This window comes from Saccopteryx bilineata, chromosome 4, assembly GCF_036850765.1.
Source record: "Saccopteryx bilineata isolate mSacBil1 chromosome 4, mSacBil1_pri_phased_curated, whole genome shotgun sequence".
Classification (NCBI taxonomy): domain Eukaryota; kingdom Metazoa; phylum Chordata; class Mammalia; order Chiroptera; family Emballonuridae; genus Saccopteryx; species Saccopteryx bilineata.
The window spans coordinates 163,078,246-163,102,135 of NC_089493.1; the positions used below are offsets into that span (position 1 = coordinate 163,078,246).

The 23,890-nt window shown below is 38.3% G+C and overlaps 1 protein-coding gene across 2 annotated transcripts in view; it reads right to left on the reverse strand.

Annotated features, from left to right (window-relative positions):
• Positions 1-23,890, reverse strand: part of KLHL3 (kelch like family member 3) — a 384,889-nt gene that overhangs the window by 331,991 nt on the left and 29,008 nt on the right. The window lies entirely within an intron of this gene.

Consider the following 23,890-nt stretch of genomic DNA (forward strand, 5'->3'; position numbering starts at 1 on the left):
AGAGGCTAAAGAAACAATACAGAGGATCAATGAAACTAGGAGCTGGTTCTTTGAAAAGGTAAACAAGATCGATGAACCTTTAACAAGACTCACCAAGAAAAAAAAAAAGAGAGAGGACTTAAATAAATAAAATTAGAAACGAGAGTGGAGAAATAACAACTGACACAACAGAAATACAAAATATTGTAAGAAAATACTATGAAGAACTGTATGCCAAAAAACTAGACAACCTACATGAAATGGACAAATTCCTTGAATCATATAATCTTCCAAAAATTAATCTGGAAGAATCAGAAAACCTAAACAGACCAATTACAACAAATGAGATTGAAACAGCTATCAAAAAACTCCCAAAAAAGAAAAGTCCTGGGCCTGATGGCTTCACAAGTGAATTCTACCAAATATTCAAAGAAGAACTAACTCCTATCCTTCTCAAGCTATTTCAAAAAATTCAAGAGGAAGGAAGACTTCCAAACTCCTTTTATGAGGCAAGCATAATTCTGATTCCAAAACCAGGCAAAGACAACACAAAAAAAGAAAATTATAGGCCAATATCCCTGATGAACTTAGATGCAAAAATCCTCAATAAAATATTAGCAAACCGGATCCAGCAATATATGGAAAAAATCATACACCATGATCAAGTGGGATTTATTCTGGGGAGGCAAGGCTGGTACAATATTCACAAATCAGTCAATGTGATTCATCACATAAACAAAAGAAAGGAGAAAAATCACATGATAAGTTCAATAGATGCAGAAAAAGCATTTGATAAAGTCCAGCACCCATTCATGATCAAAACTCTCAGCAAAGTGGGAATACAGGGAACATACCTCAACATGATAAAAGCCATCTATGACAAACCCACAGCCAACATCATACTGAATGGGCAAAATTAAAAGCAATCCCCTTAAGATCAGGAACAAGGCAGGGGTGCCCCCTTTCACCACTCTTATTCAACATAGTTCTGGAAGTCCTCGCCACAGCAATCAGACAAGAAAAAGAAATAAAAGGCACCCAAATTGGAAAAGAAGAAGTAAAGCTATCATTATTTGCAGATGACATGATATTGTATATAGAAAACCCTAAAGTCTCAGTCAAAAAACTACTAGACCTGATCAAAGAATTTGGCAAGGTGGCAGGATATAAAATCAATACTCAGAAATCAGAGGCATTTTTATACACTAATAATGAACTGTCAGAAAGAGAAATCAGGGAATCAATCCCCTTTACCATTGCAACCAAAAAAATAAAGTACCTAGGAATAAATCTAACCAAGGAGATTAAAGACTTGTACTCGGAAAATTATAAAACATTGATAAAAGAAATCAGGGAAGATACGAATAAGTGGAGGCATATACCGTGCTCATGGTTAGGAAGAATAAACATCATTAAAATGTCTATATTACCCAAAGCAATTTATAAATTCAATGCAATACCAATGAAAATACCAATGACTTACTTCAAAGACATAGAACACATATTCCAAAAATTTATATGGAGCCAAAAAAGAACACGAATAGCCTCAGCAATCCTGAAAAGGAAGAAAAAAGCGGGAGGTATCACACTTCCAGATATCAAGTTATATTATACGGCCATTGTACTCAAAACAGCGTGGTACTGGCATAAGAACAGGCACATAGATCAATGGAACAGAACAGAGAACTCAAAAATAAACCCACAGCTCTATGGACAACTGATATTTGACAAAGGAGGTAAGACAATACAATGGAATAAAGACAGCCTCTTCAACAAATGGTGTTGGGAAAACTGGACAGCTACCTGCAAAAAAATGAAACTAGACCACCAACTTACACCACTCACAAAAATAAACTCAAGATGGATAAAAGACTTAAATGTAAGCCGTGAAACCATAAGCATCTTAGAAGAAAACATAGGCAGTAAGCTCTCTGACATCTCTTGCAGCAATATATTTGCTGATTTGTCTCCACGGGCAAGTGAAATAAAAGACAGGATAAACAAATGGGACTATATCAAACTAAAAAGCTTCTACAAAGCTAAAGACAATATGAACAGAATAAAAAGACAAACTACACAATGGGAGAATATATTTGACATAGCGTCTGACAAGGGGTTAATAACCAAAATTTATAAAGAACTTGTAAAACTTAATACCAGGAAGACAAACAATCCAATCCAAAAATGGGCAAAAGAAATGAATAGACACTTCTCCAAAGAGGACACACAGATGGCCAATAGGCATATGAAAAAATGCTCAACATCACTAATCATTAGAGAAATGCAAATTAAAACCACAATGAGATATCACCTCACACCAGTCAGAATGGCGCTCATCAATAAAACAACACAGAATAAGTGCTGGCGAGGATGTGGAGAAAAGGGAACCCTCCTGCACTGCTGGTAGGAATGCAGACTGGTGCAGCCACTGTGGAAAACAGTGTGGAGATTCCTCAAGAAATTAAAAATCGAACTGCCTTTTGACCCAGCTATACCACTGTTAGGAATATACCCCAAGAACACCATAGCACTGTTTGAAAAGAAGAAATGCACCCCCATGTTTATGGCAGCATTGTTCACAATAGCAAAGATTTGGAAACAGCCCAAGTGTCCATCAGAGGACGAGTGGATTAAAAAGCTTTGGTATATATATACTATGGAATACTACTCAGCCATAAGAAATGATGACATAGGATCTTTTACAACAACATGGATGGGCCTTGATAACATTATACTGAGTGAAAGAAGTAAATCAGAAAAAACTAAGAACTATATGTTTCCATACATAGGTGGGACATAAAGATGAGACTCAGAGACATGAACAACAGTGTTGGGGTTACAGGGTGGGGGGAGGAGAAGGAGGGGGTTGGGGGAGGGGAGGGGCACAAAGATCATGGCTTTTCAGCATTTGCCATATTCCCCCCTTAATCTATAGACAGACAGCAAATATTTACATATGGTGTTCCCACTATAAAGACTGCTGTCTTAGGGACAAATGCTGATAAACTATTTCAGCAGTTCCTCCTTCTTCAAAGACTTATATGTAAACATAGAGCTCCATGTTTCATAGGACATACTCAAGCTCACTCCATGCTCCCTGGAGCTTTAGCACAAGGGAATGCCCCCCCCCTTTTTTTTAGTATTTTTTCTTTTATTGATTTATTTTTTGTATATTTCTGAGGATGGGGTTGGGGAGGCAGTCAGACAGACTCCTGCATGCGCCTGACTGGGATCCACCTGGCATGCCTACTGGGGGGAATGCTCTGCCCATCTGGGATGTTGCTCTGTTACAACCGGAGCCATTCTAGCGACTGGGGCGGAGGCCATGAGGCCATCCTTAGTGCCCAGGGTGGATTTGCTCCGGTGGAGCCTTGGCTGCGGGCGGGAGGAGAGAGACGAAGAGGAAGGAGAGGGGGAGGAGTGGAAAGGTAGATGGGCACTTCTCCTGTGTGCTCTGGCCAGGAATCGAACCCGGGAATCCTGCACACCAGGCCAATGACTCCGACGGGTCTACCATATCATGCTTTTTACTTAAAAAAAAAAAAACATTTCTTTTGAATGATGATGAACAGGAGACACCAAATCTTTTTCGCCTGCAAACTACTACCTTCTTTATTAGATCTAGCTAATAACACTGTTCTGTCTCTTTTCCAAATAGCTCCAGATATATGGAAAAGATTTATATAGGCGGATGGGGATTCTCAAACCCCTCAGCGAGATCTTCTGAGAATGGCTTTTAAGATACCTAGAGGCAGAAAAAGCCCAATAGACATCAGGGGAACTACCAGCTTTTAGGATAAACCCTTAAAGGCTCCAACACCCCAAAGGGGTCTCATAGGATGCCATCTGGGTCCTGCTTCAATAGTGGAAAGGAAGGTCATTGAGCTAAAGCCTGCCAGGCTTACACGCCTCTGCTGTGAGGAAACAGGGACACTGGAAGGTAGGCTTCCCCCTCGCTCCCCTAAGGGAGGGTTCAGTCTCTTCCAGCCCTGCTTCAGCCACCTATGACCTAACCTTGCCCAGAAAGCTGGGGTTTGCCACTGAAGGCTGAAGGTACCCAGGGCCGTCGGCCCCATCTACAACACTGTGGACGAGCCTAGGGTATTTTTTCCAAGAAGCAGGTAAACTGATCTCATTCGCACAAGGGCCACTTAACTATGTCTTGCCTGAATAGTCAGGTTTTTTATTCTTCCCTCAAAGATCTCTGTTGTGGGTGTTGATAGTCCTATTTTCTGCTGCTTTGCTTAATATATAGTGTTTCCTTTATCCCTCCTACCTCAATGCCCCACTCATATTTCAGGCTGGGACCTACTCCTAATTTAGAGCTCTCTTTCCTCCTTTTGCCAACTTGTATTATGAATTTACCTTTGCCACCCAGCTTAGTGTATCCCAAGGTTCTCTTTACCAGGCCACAGTCGCAAAGCTCCAGGGAAAAGCAACCTGGTCTCAACTCTCCAGGCAGAGGAGAACAGAAGCTCCATATCCACGCATGCTGCAAATGGCTTTTTCCAGTCTACCTGAATCATTACCAGCTAGAAGCAGCGGTCATTGGGACTTGGACATAAGCTGCAAAGTATAGAATGGTGAAACAATTCCAGTGCCATGCGGACTTTTCCTGTGGGGAAATTTCCTGGACTCCTGCTCCCTGTGACAGCTCCTAACAGACTGAACTGTGGCTGGGTTGCATTTTTCAAGGATTTGGCATGGTGATGGGGCCAACTTGGACTTGGGGAACATGTTAAGGACACTACTTTTTTAGGGATTCTTGCTGTATTGGCCAAGAGTTTGCTTAAAGGCTTTTAATCACTGTAAAAAAAATAGAGGACTGGATAAAGAAGATGGGGCACATATACACCATGGTATATTATTCAGCTAAGAGAAATGGTGACATCGGATCTCTTATAGAGGAATGGTGGAGTCTTGGTAGCATTGTGTGGGGTGAAATAAGCGAATCAGAAAAAAAACAGGAACTGCAGGATTCCATACATTGGTGGGACATAAAAGCGAGACTAAGAGGCATGGACAGGAGTGTGGTGGCTATGGGGGTGGGGGGAGGGAAGGAGGGAGAGGGAAGAGGGGGAGGGGTACAGAGAGAACTGGATGGAGGGTGGCGGAGGATGATCTCTCTTCGGGTGATGGGTATGCAACAGAACTAAATGACAAGATAACCTGGAAATGTTTTCTTTGAATGTATGTACCCTGATTTATTGATGTCACCCCATTAAAATAAAAATTTATTTATAAAAAAAAAAAAAAAAAAGAAAACAAACAAATCAAGACTTCAAAGCTGCCCAAATCCAAAAGTGGATTACAAATAATAGCTGATACCAACCCAAGAAGACCTAGAAATAACACAACTGAAAACTTGATGCAGACAACACCAAGCCTAGACTCAAACAACTCTACAAATAAAACACCATTATGAGAAGACAAAGGAGTGCAACCCAAATGAAACCACAAGAGACACCTTTGAGAAATGAGCTGAGTGATATGGAAATAATCAAACTTCCAGAAGCGGAGTTCAAAATAATGATTGTAAGGATGCGTAGGGATCTTAGAACAACAATGGAGGGGCAGTTTGAAAACCTAAATAAAGAAATAGCAAGTATAAAAAAGGATATTGAAATATTAAAAAAGAATCAGTCAGAGATGACAAATACAATATCAGAAATGAAGACCACAATGGAAGGAATTAAAAACAGGATGGATACAGCTGAGGATCGAATAAGTGAGTTGGAGGACAACTGGAATGAAAGCAGAGAAGAAAAGAGAAAAGAGACTCAAAAAGTCAGAGGAAACACTTAGAGAGCTCTGTGACAACATGAAGAGAAATAACATCCACATCATAGGGGTTCCCAAAGAAGAAAAAGAACAAGGGATACAGACTTTGTTCAATCATATCATAGCTGAAAACTTCCCTAAATTAATGCAAGAGAAACTCTCACAAATCCAAGAAGCACAGAGAACTCCACTAAAGAGAAACCCAAAGAAATCTACACCAAGACACATCATAATTAAAATACCAAAGCTAAGCGATAAAGAGAAAATATTAAAAGCTGCAAGAGAAAAAAAAGTTATCACCTACAAAGGAGCCCCCATAAGGATGACATTTGACTTCTCAACAGAAACATTTGAGGCCAGACGGGAATGGCAAGAAATATTCAAAGTAATGCAGAACAAGAACCTACAACCAAGACTACTTTATCCAGCAAGGCTATCGTTTAAAATCGAAGGAGAAATAAAAAGCTTCCCAGACAAAAAACAACTCAAGGAATTCATTACAACCAAACCAACGCTGCAAGAAATGTTAAGGGGCCTGTTGTAAACAGATCAAACTTGGAAAAGAATATAGCAAAAAAAGGAATACACCTTTAAAGAAGAAAATGGCAATAAACAACTACATATCAATAATAACCTTAAATGTAAATGGATTAAATGATCCAATCAAAAGACATAGGGTAGCTGCGATAAGAAAACAGGACCCATACATATGTTGTCTACAAGAGACACACCTTAGAACAAAAGACACACATAGATTGAAGGTAAAAGGATGGAAAAAAACATTTCATGCAAACGGAAATGAAAAAAAAGCTGGGGTAGCAATACTTATATCAGACAAATTGGACTTTAAAACAAAGGATATAGTAAGAGATAAAGAAGGACACTACATAATGATAAAGGGAGTAATCCAACAGGAAGATATAACTATTATAAATATCTATGCACCTAATATAGGAGCACCCAAATATATAAAACAGACTTTGATGGATTTAAAGGGCGAGATCAACAGCAATACTATAATAGTAGGGGATTTCAATACCCCAATAACATCACTAGATAGATCCTTAAGAAAGAAAATTAACAAAGAAACAGCAGACTTATTGGAAACACTAGATCAACTTGATTTAATAGATATCTTCAGAACCTTTCACCCTAAAGCAACAGAATATACATTCTTTTCAAGTGCTCATGGTACATTCTCTAGGATAGACCACATGTTAGGGCACAAAAGTGCTCTCAACAAATTTAAGAAGACTGAAATCATATCAAGCACTTTCTCCGATCACAACGGCATGAAACTAGAAATGAATCACAGCAGAAAAGCTCAAAAATTCTCAAACACATGGAAACTAAATAGCAGGGTGTTAAATAATGAATGAGATCAAAGAAGAAATAAAAAAATTCCTAGAAACGAATGACAATGAGCATACAACAACTCAAAATTTATGGGACACAGCGAAAGCAGTGCTGAGAGGAAAGTTCATAGCACTACAGGCACACTTTCAGAAGCTAGAAAAAGCTCAAATAAACAACTTAACCCTGCATCTAAAAGAATTAAAAAAAGAACAGCAAGTAAAGCCCAAATGTAGTAGAAGGAAGGAAATAATAAAGATCAGAGCAGAAATAAAGGACATAGAGGCTAAAGAAACAATACAGAGGATCAATGAAACTAGGAGCTGGTTCTTTGAAAAGGTAAACAAGATTGATGAACTTTTAAGTAGACTCACCAAGAAAAAGAGAGAGAGGACTCAAATAAATAAAATTAAAAATGAGAGAGGAGAAATAACAACTGACACAACAGAAATACAAAATATTGTAAGAAAATACTATGAAGAACTGTATGCCAAAAAACTAGACAACCTAGACGAAATGGACAAATTCCTTGAAACATACAATCTTCCAAAAATCAATCTGGAAGAATCAGAAAACCTAAACAGACCGATTACACCAAATGAGATCGAAACAGTTATCAAAAAACTCCCAACAAAGAAAAGTCCGGGGCCCGATGGCTTCACAACGGAATTCTACCAAATATTCAAAGAAGAACTAACTCCTATCCTTCTCAAACTATTTCAAAAAATTCAAGAGGAAGGAAGACTTCCAAGCTCCTTTTATGAGGTGAGCATAATTCTGATTCCAAAAACCAGGGAAAGACAACACAAAAAAAGAAAATTATAGGCCAATATCTCTGATGAATATAGATGCTAAAATCCTCAACAAAATATTAGCAAACCGGATCCAACAATACATGGAAAAAAATCATACACCATGATCAAGTGGGATTTATTCTGGGGAGGCAAGGCTGGTACAATATTCGTAAATCAATCAATGTGATTCATCACATAAACAAAAAGAAGGAGAAAAACCATATGATAATTTCAATAGATGCAGAAAAAGTATTTGATAAAATCCAGCATCCATTCATGATCAAAACTCTCAGCAAAGTGGGAATACAGGGAACATACCTCAACATGATAAAAGCCATCTATGAGAAACCCACAGCCAACATCATACTCAATGGGAAAAAATTAAAAGCAATACCCTTAAGATCAGGAACAAGGCAGGGGTGCCCCCTATCACCACTCTTATTTAACATAGTCCTGGAAGTCCTAGCCACAGCAATCAGACAAGAAGAAGAAATAAAAGGCATTCAAGTTGGAAAAGAAGAAGTAAAACTATCATTATTTGCAGATGATATGATATTGTATATAGAAAACCCTAAAGTCTCAGTGAAAAAACTACTGGACCTGATAAATAAATTCAGCAAAGTGGCAGGATATAAAATCAATACTCAGAAATCAGAGGCATTTTTATACACCAACAATGAACAGTCAGAAAGAGAAATTAAGGAAACAATCCCCTTCACAATTACAACCAAAAAAATAAAGTACCTAGGAGTAAACTTAACCAAGGAGACTAAAGACTTGTACTCGGAAAATTACAAAGCATTGATAAAAGAAATCAAGGAAGATACAAACAAGTGGAAGCATATACCATGCTCATGGTTAGGAAGAATAAACATCATTAAAATGTCTATATTACCCAAAGCAATCTATAAATTCAATGCAATATCAATTAAAATACCAATGACATACTTCAAAGATATAGAACACATATTCCAAAAATTTATATGGAACCAAAAAAGGACACGAATAGCCTCAGCAATCTTAAAAAAGAAGAATAAAGTGGGAGGTATCACACTTCCTGATATCAAGTTATACTACAAGGCCATTGTACTCAAAACAGCCTGGTACTGGCATAAGAACAGGCATATAGATCAATGGAACAGAACAGAGAACCCAGAAATAAACCCACAGTTCTATGGACAACTGATATTTGACAAAGGAGGTAAGGAAATACAATGGAGTAAAGACAGCCTCTTTAACAAATGGTGTTGGGAAAATTGGACAGCTACCTGCAAAAAAATGAAACTAGATCACCAGCTTACACCACTCACAAAAATAAACTCAAAATGGATAAAAGACTTAAATGTAGGCCGTGAAACCATAAGCATCTTAGAAGAAAACATAGGCAGTAAGCTCTCCGACATCTCTCGGAGCAACATATTTGCTGATTTATCTCCACGGGGAAGTGAAATAAAAGACAAGATAAACAAATGGGACTATATCAAAATAAAAAGCTTTTGCACAGCTAAAGACAATAAGAACAGAATAAAAAGACAAACTACACAATGGGAGAACATATTTGACAATACGTCTGATAAGGGGTTAATAACCAAAATTTATAAAGAACTTGTAAAACTCAACACCAGGAAGACAAACAACCCAATCCAAAAATGGGCAAAAGAGATGAATAGACACTTCTCCAAAGAGGACACACAGATGGCCAATAGGCATATGAAAAAATGCTCAACATCACTAATCATTAGAGAAATGCAAATTAAAACCACAATGAGATATCACCTCACACCAGTCAGAATGGCGCTCATCAATAAAACAACACAGAATAAGTGCTGGCGAGGATGTGGAGAAAAGGGAACCCTCCTGCACTGCTGGTAGGAATGCAGACTGGTGCAGCCACTGTGGAAAACAGTGTGGAGATTCCTCAAAAATCTGAAAATCAAACTGCCTTTTGACCCAGCTATCCCACTTTTAGGAATATACCCCAAGGACACCATAGAATGGCTTGAAAAGGAAAAATGCACCCGCATGTTTGTGGCAGCATTGTTCACAATAGCGAGGATCTGGAAACAGCCCAAGTGTCCGTCAGAGGACGAGTGGATTAAAAAACTTTGGTACATATATACTATGGAATACTACTCAGCCATAAGAAATGATGACATCGGATCATTTACAATAACATGGATGGACCTTGACAACATTATACGAAGTGATATAAGTAAATCAGAAAAAAAAAAACTAAGATGAATCCATACATAGGTGGGACATAAAAATGAGACTCAGAGACATGAACAAGAATGTGATGGCAACAGGGGTGGGAGGTTGGGGGAGGGGGGAGGGGGTGAAGGAGAGAGGGGTTAGGGGAGGGGAGGGGCACAAAGAAAACCAGATAGAAGGTGACAGAAGACAATTTAACTTTGCGGGAGGGGTATACAGCACAATCAAATGTCAAAATAATCTAGAGATATTTTCTCTCAACATATGTACCCTGATTTATCAATGTCACTGCATTAAATTTAATTAAAAAAATTAAAATAAAATAAATTAAAAAAATTAAAAAAAGAGAGAGAGAAGAAAGAAAAAGGAAGATAACTTCTCAAAACCAGGAAATATCCAGTCTTTATAACTTTTCTATTTTTTTCTTGTATTTTTTCTTTTTCTTTTTCCTTTCACCTTGGTCATTTTATCCTCTTTCTGTTTTATTCTTTTCTTTTCATTTTGAACAGTATTACCCATAGGTGTTACATTTGCCATTCTTTTTATTTCTATGAGTGTTATATTACAAAAAACTTAACTCAATATTTTTCTCTCTCTGTTTCTTCTTTTCTCTCTCACTTTTTCTCTCATTCGATCTCACTGACAAATTATTTTATTCTGAATTCAAATTTTTTGTGGCATTTTGTGTGCTTTTTACTCCACTTTTTATCTCTTAGCATTTCTCCCAATTCTGGATCTCTCCATTCTATAGTTTTTGTGCCACTTAATACAATAGAATTTTCATTTTTCACTATATTCTTTTTCTTTTTCTCTTTTTTTTTCCTTTTCTCTTACATTATTTCTCTCATTCAACCATCATTTACAAACAAATTATTTTATTCCTGATCCAAGTTTTTTCCTTGTGGCATTTTGTGGGTTCTTGCCTCATTTTTTGCCTCTGTATCACTCCCCCCAACCCAGGCCCTCCATTCTATGTATTTTTGTTCCACTTAGCAGAATAGAATGTTCAGTTTTTCACTGCATTTTCTCAAAAAAACATTTTTTATCAACTCTTATTAGTGTTATTAACAATACCACTCTCAAATGCCATTAAAGAAAAATAAATAGAATATTATGGATACAAAAGACAGTGATGTAGCTCAGATAGATGAGGAAAAATCTATATAAAACAATTTCAAAAGCTTAAAAACCTTGTCGTTAAATGACAGAGAATTTAAAATTGAAGTCCTAAAAATACTCAGGGATATACAAGAAAGCACAAACAGGCAATTTAGGGAGCTCAAAAAACAACTCAATGACCAGAAAGAATACTTCACTAAGGAAATTGAAACAATGAAAATGAATCAAACAGAATTGAAAAACTCAATTCATGAACTGAAAAACAAGGTAACAAGCTTAGTCAATAGAACAGGCCACACAGAGGAGAGGATTAGTGACATAGAAGACAGGCAACTAGAGGTACTACAGAGAGGAGAGAGACTCACAAATTAAATAAAATGAGATAGCCCTACAGGAATTGTCTGACTCCATCAGAAAGAACAACATAAGAATAATGGGTATATCAGAAGGAGAAGAGAGAGAAAATGGAAGGGAGGACATATTCAAACAAATAATAGACGAGAACTTCCCAAGCCTGTGAAAAGAACTAAAGCCTCAAATTCAAGAAGCAAACAAAACTCCGAGTTATCTTAACCACAACAAACCTACTCCAAGGCACATCATAATGAAATTGGCACAAACCAATGACAAAGGAAAAATTCTCAAGGCAGCCAGCTAAAAGAAGAATACAACATATAAAGGAAGGCCTATTAGATTATCAACAGATTTCTCAGCAGAAACTCTACAAGCTAGAAGAGAGTGGGCCCCAATTATTTAAAGTTTTGAAAGAGAGGAACTTCCAGCCAAGAATACTATACCCATCAAAGTTATCCTTGAAATACGAAGGAGAAATAAAAACATTCACAAATACAGAAAAGATGAGGGAATTTATCACCAGAAACCCCCCACTTCAGGAAATACTAAAGGGAGTTTTCCAATGAGACACAAAGAACAAAACAAAACAAAACTACAAGTAAAATCTCCATCAAGATGGCAATAAAAACAAGATTAATCTGTGACAAAGAAACAAAAAAGGGGAGAGGACAAAGCTTAACAGTAGCAAAGGAGGATGGAGTGCAGAAGCACTCATGAGATAATGTACTACAATGAACATGATATGTAGGCTTTCCATTACTTAATGGTAACCGCCCCTGAAAAAACTAACACAGAAGTACACGGCTTGAAAAAAGAAGTAACAGAGAAAAGAAGTATAGATTACAACCAAACAAAAACAAATGACAGAAAAATAAAAGAGAAAAACCAAACAAGATACAATACTATCAGAAAGCAATATATACAATGGCAATAGGAAACCCTCAAATGTCAATAATTACATTAAACGTAAATGGATTGAGCTCACCAATAAAAAGACACAGAGTAGCAGAATGGACTAAAAAAAAAATCCAACTCTATGCTGCCTACAAGAAACACATCTAAGATACAAGGATAAAAACAAATTTGAAGTGAAAGGTTGGAAAACCAATACTCCAAGCAAATAATATCCAAAAAGAGCAGGTGTAGCCATACTCATATCTAACAATGCTGACTACAAGACAGCAAAGGTAATCAGAGACAAATACGGTCATTTCATAATGGTAAAGGGGACATTGAATCAAGAAAACATAACACTTCTTATTATATATGCACCAAACCAAGGAGCACCAAAATATATAAGACAGCTACTGACTGACCTAAAGACAAAAATACAATCATACTTGGAGACCTCAATACACTGCTGATGGCTATAGATCGGTCATCCAAACAAAAAATCAATAAAGAAATATTGGCCTTAAATGAAACACTAGAACAATTGAATATGATAGACATATACAGGACATTTCATCCCAAATGCCAGAGCATACATTTTTCTCTAGTGTACATGGAACATTTTCAAGAATTGACCATATGTTGGGCCACAAAAATAACATCAAGAAATTCAGAAAGATTGAAATTATAACAAGAATACTTTCTGATCATAAAGCCTTGAAACTAGAATTCAGCTGCAAAAAAGAGGGAAAAAAACCCACAAAAATGTGGAAACTAAACTTAAAAAATGAGTGGGTCAAAGAAGAAATAGCACGAAGATCAAGAGATACATACAGGCAAACAAAAATAACAATACAACATATCAGAATCTCTGGGATGCAGCAAAAGCAGTAATAAGAGGGAAGTTCATATCACTACAGGCCTATATGAACAAACAAGAGAGAGCCCAATTAAACCACTTAACTTCATATCTTTTTTTTTTTTCTTTTTTGTATTTTTCTGAAGCTGGAAACGGGGAGGCAGTCAGACAGACTCCTGCATGTGCCCGACCGGGATCCACCTAGCACGCCCACCAGGGGGCAATGCTCTGCCCATCTGGGGCGTCGCTCTGTTGTGACCAGAGCCACTCTAGCGCCTGGGGCAGAGGCCATGGAGCCACCCCTAGCGCCTGGGCCATCTTTGCTCCAATGGAGCCTTGGCTGCAGGAGGGGAAGAGAGAGACAGAGAGGAAGGAGAGGGGGAGGGGTGGAGAAGCAGATGGGGTGCCTCTCCTGTGTGCCGTGGCTGGGAATCGAACCCGGGACTTCCGCATGCCAGGCCGACACTCTACTACTAAGCCAACCGGCCAGGGCCTTAACTTCACATCTTAAGGAACTAGAAAAAGAAGAACAAAGACAACCCAAAACCAGCAGAAGAAAGGAAATAATAAAAATCAGAGCAGAAATAAATGAAAAAGAAAACAGAAAAATTATAGAAAAAAAATTAATAAAACAAGGAGCCAGTTCTTTGAAAAGATCAACAAAATTGACAAACCCTTTGCAAGACTCACCAAGGAAAGAGAAAGAACTCGTGTCATTTTTTAAAAGAAATGGAACAAAAAATCATCAGGTTTATATGGAATAGCCATATAAACCATATAGCCATATAAATCATCAGGTTTATATGGAACCCCCGAATAGCCAGAGCAATCCTAAGGAAAAAGAACGATGCTGGGGGCATTACAATACCTGACTTCAAATTATATTATAGAGCCACAATAATCAAAACAGCATGGTATTGGCAGAAAAATAGACACTCAGACCAATGGAACAGAATAGAAAGCCCAGAAATAAAACTACATATATATTGTCAAATAATTTTCAATAAAGGGGCCAACAACACACAATGGAGAAAAGAAAGCCTCTTCAAAAAGTGGTGCTGGGAAAACTGGAAAGCCACATGCAAAAGAATGAAACTCGACTACAGCTTGTCCCCTTGTACTAAAATTAATTCAAAATGGATCAAAGACCTAAATATAAGACCTGAAACAATAAATTACATAGAAGAAAACATAGGTACTAAACTCATGGACCTTGGTTACAAAAAGCACTTTATGAATTTGACTCCAAAAGCAAGGGAAGTGAAAGCAAAGATAAATAATGAATGGGACTACATCAGACTAAGAAGCTTTTGCTCAGCAAAAGAAACTGACAACAACACAAACAGACAGCCAACTAAATGGGAGATATTTTCAAACAACAGCACAGATAAGGGCCTAATATCCAAAATATACAAAGAACTTATAAAACTCAACAACAAACAAGCAAACAATCCATTAAAAAAATGGGAAGAGGACATGAACAGACACTTCTCACAGGAAGAAATACAAATGGCCAACAGATATATGAAAAGATGCTCATCTTCATTAGTTATTAGAGAAATGCAAATCAAAACTACCATGAGATACCACCTCACACCTGTTAGATTAGCTATTATCAACAAGACAGGTAACAACAAGTGTTGGAGAGGCTGTGGAGAAAAAGGAACCCTCATTCACTGTTGGTGGGACTGTAAAGTAGTACAACCATTATGGAAGAAAGTATGGTGATTCCTCAAAAAACTAAAAATAGAACTACCATGTGACCCAGCAATCCCTCTACTGGGAATATATGCCCATAACTCAAAATCATTGGTACGTAAAGACACATGCAGCCTCATGTTCACTGCAGCATTGTTCACAGTGGCCAAGACATGGAAACAACCAAAAAGCCCTTCAATAGATGATTGGATAAAGAAGATGTGGTGCATATATACTATGGAATACTACTCAGCCATAAGAAATGATGACATCGGATCATTTATAACAACATGGATGGATCTTGATAACATTATACTGAGTGAAATAAGTAAATCAGAAAAAACTAAGAACTATATGATTCCATACATAGGTGGGACATAAAAATGAGGCTCAGGGACATGGACAAGAGTGTGGTGGTTACCAGGAGTGGGGAGGGGAAGGAAGGTGGTGGGGGGAAAGAAGGGGCACAAAGAAAACCAGATAGAAGGTGACGGAAGACTATATGACTTTGGGTGATGGGAATGCAACATAATCAAAGTCAAAATAACCTGGAAATGTTTTCTCTCAACATATGTACCCTGATTGATTAATGTCACCTCATTAATGAAACTAGACCACCTTCTTACACCATACAGAGGAATAAACTCAAAATGGATTAAAGACTTAAATGTTATATTTGAAACATAAAAATAAGAAAATAGATGTAAAATCTCAGACATTTCTCCTAGCAATATTGTTTTCTAATATACCTCCTCAGGCAAGGAAATAAAAGAAAAAATGTAAAAATGGGACTAAATCAAACTGAAAAGTTTTTGCACAGCAAAGGAAACCATCAACAAAATGAAAAGACAACCCACTGAATGGGAGATCATATTTGCCAATACATCTGATAAGGGGTTAATATCCAAAATTAATACAGAATTTATACAACTCAACACCAAAAATACAAATAATCCAATTAAAAAATGGACAAAGGATCTGAATGGACACTTTCCAAAAGATAACATACAGACAGCCAATAGACATGAAAAAATGCTCAATGTCACTAATCATTAGAGAAATGCAAATTCAAATCACAATGAGATAGCACCTCGTAACAGTCAACAGGGCTATCATCAATAAATCAACAAATAACAAGTGCAGACAGGGTCATAGAGAAAAGGGAACCCTTGTGCACTGTTGGTGGGACTGCAGACTGGTGCAGCCACTGTGGAAAATGGTATGGAGTTACCTCAAAAAATTCAAAATCGCCTGACCTTTGGTGGCACAGTGGATGGAGTGTTGACCTGGAATATTGAAATCACCAGTTCAAAGCCCCAGGCTTGCCTAGTCCAAGGCACATGTAAGAAGCAACTACGAGTTGAAGCTCCCCACTCCCCACCCTTTCTCTCTCTCTCCTCTAAAATCAATAAATAACATCTTTTTTAAAGAAAATTTAAAATGGGCCATGGGCACTTGGCTCAGCAGTTGAGTGGCAGCCCGGCATGTGGAAGTCCTGGGTTTGATTCCCAGTCAAGGCACACAGGAGAAGCAACCATCTGCTTCTCCCCACTCTCCCCAATCTATTTCTTTCTTTCTCTTTCTCTCTCTCTCTCTCTCTCTCTCTTTCTCTCTCTCTCTCTCTCTCTCTCTCTCTCTCTCTCTCTTCTCTTCCTGCAGTCATGGCTCAACTGATTTGAACACATTGGTCCCAGGTGCTGAAGATGGCTCCACAGCCTCGCCTCAGGCACTAAAATAGCTGGGTTGCTAAGCAGCATAGCAACAACCCAGATGGGCAGAGCATTGCCTGGTAGGGACTTGCAGGGTGAATCCTGGTCAAGGCGCATACAGGAGTCTGTCTCTGCCTCCCTGTCTCTCACTTAGTTTAAAAAAAAAATAAGAAAGAAAATTAAAAATGTAACTGCTTTATGACTCAGCAATTCCACTTCTGGGAACTTATCTGAAGAAACATAAAACATTAATTCGAAAGAATGTTCATTGCAGTGGTATCTGTAATAGCCATGATTTGGAAGAAGCCCAAGTGCACATCAGCAGATGAGTAGACAGAAAAGCTGTGGTACATTTACACAGTGGAATACTACTCAGCCATAAAAACAAAAGGAAATCTTACCTTTTGTGACAGCATGAATGATCTTGGACAGCATTATGCTAAGTAAAATAAGCCAGTCAGCGAAAGACAAGTACTATATGATTTCACTCATATGTAAAATCAAATGAACTAAAAAACAAAATAGAGACTCATAGACAGAGATCATGCTGGCAGCTGTTGTAGGGGACTAGAAGGGGTGGAGGGATTGAGTAAAAAGAAAAAAGAAAATAACCTCACTTACATAGACAACAGTGTGGTGACTGCCAGGGTGAGTGTGGGGGTTGGGAGATGTGGAGGAGGGGATGGGGGGATAAATGATAATGGATAGAGTGGTGAACACACAATACAGTGTACTGATGATGTACTATAGAATTGTGCACCTGAAGCCTGTAAAATTTTGTTAACCAGTGTCACACCCAATAAATGTATTAAAAAAGTGATTTTGAGTTTTGGCGAAGTTTTCATTCAGTAGAAAAATGATCCAAGTCAAATAAATACAGCCAGCACTTCAAGGTTTGATTCTATCCTGTTTAGAAAGTCTGTAAGTACAAACTGAATGTTCAATTTTGGATATAAAAGTAATCTGTGAATGTCTGTTATCCCTTTAGCACACATACACTCACAGAACTGAACCTATCTTCTGAACTACCAAGGAATAACTCTATCTGTTCTCTGAAAATGAAAAAACCACCAATTAACTTTTTTAAAAATAAAAAGTAGGTCCAGTTCACAGAATAATTTTAATAATTAATTTTAATAGTATTTATTATAAAATATACATAGAAAGGACAATATATAACATATAGGGACTGTTTAACAAATAATAAAATGTACACTCCGCAGCCACTACCCACCTTAGGAAACGAAACATGTATTAGTAAATCTTTTACATCACCAAAATTTTAATCTAACGTAAATTAAGGTTATAAGACCTCAGAATGATAAAGGAGTTTATAAGACTGAAAAAAGCCACGACATATCACAGGACTACATATTGAAAATAGAATAGTGTAGATAAATCTAGTCCTAATGATGATATCAAACACTATATGTAAAAGACTTTAAGTGGTAACTAATTCTTTTCTTAATTGAAGCACTGTAGTATAAAGTGAATTTATAGCCTAGATTTTCTGAAATAGTTACAGTTTCAAACCTTCTATTTCCATAATAGTGGCTTTTTCTAAATTATAATATTTTGTTATTCAGGCCAGTCTGTATCTTCCTATCTACCTCTTCTATCTGAAAATAACAAAAGTTCTCTGTGGGGTCATGTGATCTAAATGTTGGGTTGGGTAAATAAACCATCTTAAATATAGCAAAAACAAACATATCTGGTTACAAACATAGGAGATCCTAACTCTAATCTCTGTTGAATTATTGGATGTAAACTGAGCTATGTCTAGATTTTCAAGTAGCTAACACAGAAGGATATACAACCAATATTAAGGTTCTCAATATCTCTGAGAAAAAACTAAACTAGTTGTATAGGAGAGCCCAATTATTCATGAGAAATGAGATATATCTTTCTACTAAGTCCTGATAGAGATAATGCACACATTAACAACATTCTTCCTTATAGTAAACACAGCAATTTGTTTGATTATTTATTTATTTATTTACAGAAACAGAGCAAGAGTCAGAGAGAGGGACAGATAGGGACAGACAGGAAGGGAGAGAGATGAGAAGCATCAAAGCATCAGTTCTTCATTGCAGCTCCTTAGTTGTTCATGGATTGCTTTCTCCTATGTGCTTTGACCAGGGGGATACAGCAGAGCAAGTGACCCCTTGCTCAAGCTGGTGAGCCTTCACTCAAGCTGAGTGAGCCCGCGTTCATGCTGGCAATCTCAGGGTTTCGAACCTGAGTCCTCCATGTCCAGTCCGACGCTCTATCTACTGCATCACCACCTGGTCAGGTTGTTTGATCAGATTTCTTCTTATAAAAAATATTGTGAAGACCTCAAACCAAAAGACAAATTCACAGACACTAACATATGCCCTCTGAAATGATGTTTTTGGGAAATAACTCAGTATCTCTTCTGGGTGCAAGTGCTATAGTTCTGTAAAGGTAAAACAGTTAGATTTTTTAAACTGAGAATATTAAAGTAGTTCCATCTGAGTCAAGAAAGTGGACGTTCTGGATTGACCTGCTATCTGCAACTAACCAATATGCTGGTCCTAGTGTGAATACAATCAGTTGAACTAAATTTTATTAAATGCTAGTGAATGGAGACAGAATTCCTTTTATCTCTTTCTTGTAAGTACCTAGGGAAGAAAACATTTCTCTCTGGTATTGTGTTTGAAATATGCTACAGAAATGTCAGAGTAAAAGTAAAAAAGGTACATATGAATGTGTATATGTTGCATATAAATATATGGGGAAATTCTACTTTAAAAAAAATACACTGCCTGGGCCAGATACCTCAGATGAATAGAACATCATCCTGAAGCGCAGACCTTGCCAGTTCGATCCCCAGTCAGGGCACATACAGGAACAGATCAATGTTCCTGTCACTCCTTCCCTTTCTCCCTTCCTTTCTCTCTAAAATCAATATAACAAACATTAAAAAAATAATAATATACCAAAAAAATCCCAAACTTTGAAGTTCTTATTTGCTTTATAAGTTATCCCTTCTGCATAATTTAAGTGTTTTGTAACAGCCCACTGACTACTAGACTAAGACAAAGGAAGTTTCAAGTGAAATTATTAGGAGATATAATCCCCTAATAATTGGTCAAAAAGAAAAAAAGCTGAAATTATTATGCAAATCGGAAGAAATATAAGGCCTGACCAGATGGTGGCACAGTGGATAGAGAGCATTGCCTTGGGACGCAGAGGACCCAAGTTCAAAACCTCAAGGTCACCAGCTTGAGCATGGGCTCATCCAGCTTGAGCACAGGGTCACTGGCTTGAGCGTGGGATCATAGACATGACCCCATGGTCACTGGCTTGACCCCAAAGGTCGCTGGCTTGAGCCCAAGGTCACTGGCTAGAGCAAGGGGTCACTGGCTCAACTGCAGCACACCTGGTAAAGGCACATATGAGAAAGCAATCAATGAACAACTAAGGTACCACAACAAAGAATTGATGCTTCTCATCTCTCTCTTCCTGTCTGTCCCTATCTGTTCCTTTCTCTGTCTCTGTCTCTCTCGCTAAAAAAAAAGAAAAAGAAAAAGAAGAAAAATAAGGATTATAGGTTAGAAATATGATACATTCAAATGTATACTGTTAGGCATTTCTTTCACACCACCTCTAATCTTTCTTTCACTGAATTGTGTTTGGTTTTGTTTCCTCCACAGGATAAAGAAGAAAATCACTCATGTTTCTCTGAGCATCAGTTCCCAGGTTAATGAAACCTCCAGTATCAGATCAAGTTATTCTACCTTAATTCAACCATTGTGTATTGATCTCTAGAGGGTAGGTTTGGTTTTAAAAGCCTTTTGAGGGGTCCTGGTAATGGAGACACAGGCCCAGAGGAGAAGTTGCAAAAAGTAATAGACATGAGGAGAGCCTCAAGCTACCTAACCTCAGTAAAGACAACAAAGAAATCTCCATGGGCCTCAGAAATAACTCCATGGTAGTTCTGTGGGTTGATCATTTGTCTGTGTGCCAGACCAAAAAGGACAGTTGGTTTCTAGGAGCTCAGTCCCATAAAAAGTATTCCAACTATCTAAGGAATGAATTCCCTATTTAAAAATGGGAGTGGAGGGAGATGCTTTTTCAAAAACCTAAAAGATATAAGAGCAACTGTATGGAGGAGGGAAAAAAACCTAGTCAGTAAAATTTAAAACCTTTAATATATAGTCTCTAAATAATTGCCAATACTCATTTTTCAAATGCAGTTGCCCAGTGTTCTATTTTACCATCTCAGCTGATGGAATGCTGGAGGGGAAAGAAAAAAAAAAAAAAAAAAGACAGCATTTAAAGCAGACATCTAAATTAGGGGCATCATCCTTTTCAAAAAGGAAACTTAGGGTGTGACTGTAGCAGCTAAAACTAATCCAGTTTGTTCCTGGCTACCATGCAACTATGTTTCAGAGACTTGACAATATGGACAATAGTGTCTCTTCTATTTCTCGAATCAGATGCAGAGTCCCTGCAGCAGCCTGTCAGGATCCACTTGTGTTGTGGTTCATGTTTAACTAGGTAACCGATTCATACTTCATGACAGAGTCTGGATTTTACAGATAAATTGTAGGCTTTATCAAAGGGATAAAAAGGAGCAAAGGGGAAACCAGAAAGGACCTCAGAGAATATTATTTTATATATTATAAGAAAACTGAGTTCCAGAAAGAGAGAAATGTCACAGAGCAATTCATGGTTTATCCAATGCTCTTCAGACTTTTGCTCTTCATCAATCCTCCACCTCTGGAAGGCAACCCTCAGACTGTCCTCTCCAAGTAAACTCTGCTCTGCCTTGACTTCAAGGCTTATCAGATTTTCCTAACAAGCTATAAGATGACTTTATGAAGAAGTCAATGCACAAGTCAATATCTACTGCCTTCTCTGGTCACAGTCAGGTATCAGGATTGAGAAGACTCCTGTATCACCCACAGGAAACAGCAAAATTTAATTAGCTAGGTCAAAGCAAACTAAGGTTGAAATCCTCTGGGCTCTCTGTCTTCCGGTTTCCAAACCTGACAGAACTGAAACTACTGCCCATTGCTTGCCCAAGGTATGAGAAGCATGGTAAGGACCTTACCTATACCACACACAAGATGAGAGGCATAGGAAACAATGTCATTAAGAGTAAGAAGCACTCCTATCAATTCTGCAAGCTCACTTGCAGCAGATGCTGTCAGGCACATGTGCCAATTATTTCCACAAATCTTTTCTCCTGCTGCATTCCTTCCTTATGATATGTAGTCCTGGGCTTCAAGCTTCAAGAGCAGGCTGATGGTTATTATGTCTAAACTAGGTCTCACTGACAGGAGGACTTCAGATACTCCCTCTCTGGTCTCAGGACCAAGTCATAATCTGAAAAGTAATTCTAGAAGTCTCTGGGGTTGGAAATAGAAGAGAGGGGAAATGAGAACTTAAGAAGGAAATTTACCACAAATGCCACCCACTCATGGATGCACTGTGAGATTAAATTGCTACTGTCAATAAACATTTTTAATATATCAATATAATTCTTCATTCTTTAAAGAAAGTTTTCAGATTATTTGTCAGAAATAAGCCTCAAAATCTCAAGGCAGGCCCTGGCCAGTTGGCTCAACGGTAGAGCATCGGCCTGGCGTGCGGGGGACCCGGGTTCGATTCCTGGCCAGGGCACATAGGAGAAGCGCCCATTTGCTTCTCCACGCCCCCCTTCCTCTCTGTCTCTCTCTTCCCCTCCCGCAGCCAAGGCTCCATTGGAGCAAAGATGGCCCAGTCGCTGGGGATGACTCCTTGGCCTCTGCCCCAGGCGCTAGAGTTGCTCTGGTCGCAGCAGAGCATCGCCCCCTGGTGGGCAGAGCGTTGCCCCTGGTGGGCGTGCCAGGTGGATCCCGGTGGGGCGCATGCGGGAGTCTGACTGTCTCTCCCCGTTTCCAGCTTCAGAAAAAAAACAAAACAAAAAAAACTCAAGGCAGCCTTAACATATTGCTAACCCGATTTCACAGAGAAAACCTGAGTTCCACAGAGATTAAGCCTCTTCCGAATCCCTATGATCAGCTTCAACCAGATAGTAGCAAAGTTGAGATTTTGGCTCAAGTCCTCTAAATCATGATTTAGAACCCTTAACAAATTACAATACTGCCAGTGCTACTTGACCAATAATAAAGATTAAATCTTTGATTATATATGTTCTCATACATATTACATATATACATATATATGTACTCATACATAATACAATGAAGTAAGACTTTTAAACTAATCTGTTTTCTATTTTAAAAAGTGGCTCTTGTCTGACCAGTGGTGGCATATTGCGTATGGCATCAACCTGGAATAATGAGGTTGCTGGTTTGAAACCCTGGGTTTGCTTGGTCAAGGCACATACAAGAAGCAACTACTACGAGCTGATGCTTCCTGTTCCTCCCAGCCCTTTCTCTCTCTCCTCTCTCTAAAAATCAATAAATAAAATATTTTTAAAAATTAAAATAGCCTGACTGGTAGTGGCGTAGTAGATAGAGCATCGACATGGGACACTCAGGTCCTAGTTTTAAAACCCCAAGTATAGGAGCATCAACATGATCTTACGGTTGCTGGCTTGAGCAAAGGGTCACTGGCTTAGCTGAACTCCCCCCATCCTGGTCAAGACACATATGAGAAGCAATCAGTAAACAACTAAAATGACAACTATGAGGTGATGTTTTTCATTTCTCTCCCTTCCTGGCTGTCTGTCTCTCATTCATTTGCTAAAAAAATAAATAAAAATTTTAATTTTAATTTTAAAAAGTGATTCTTGAAGAGTGAATAACAACTTCCTCATTAAAACAACTCTATGAAATTAAGATAGGCCCTGGCCGGTTGTTTCAGTGGTAGAGCGTCGGGCCAGCGTGTGGAAGTACTGGTTTCAATTCCCAGTCAGGGCACACAGGAAAAGCACCCATCTGCTTCTCCACCCCTCCTCCTTCTCTCGCTCTCTCTCTCTCTCTCTGTCTCCTCTCTCTCTTCTCTCTCTCTCTTTCCCTCCTGCAGCCATGGCTCAAATGATTTGAGCAAGTTGGCCCCAGGTGCTGAGGACGGCTCCATGGCCTCACCTCAGGTGCTAAAATAGCTCGGTTGCTGAACAATGAAGCAGCAGCGCCAGATGGGCACAGCATCACTCAGTAGGAGGT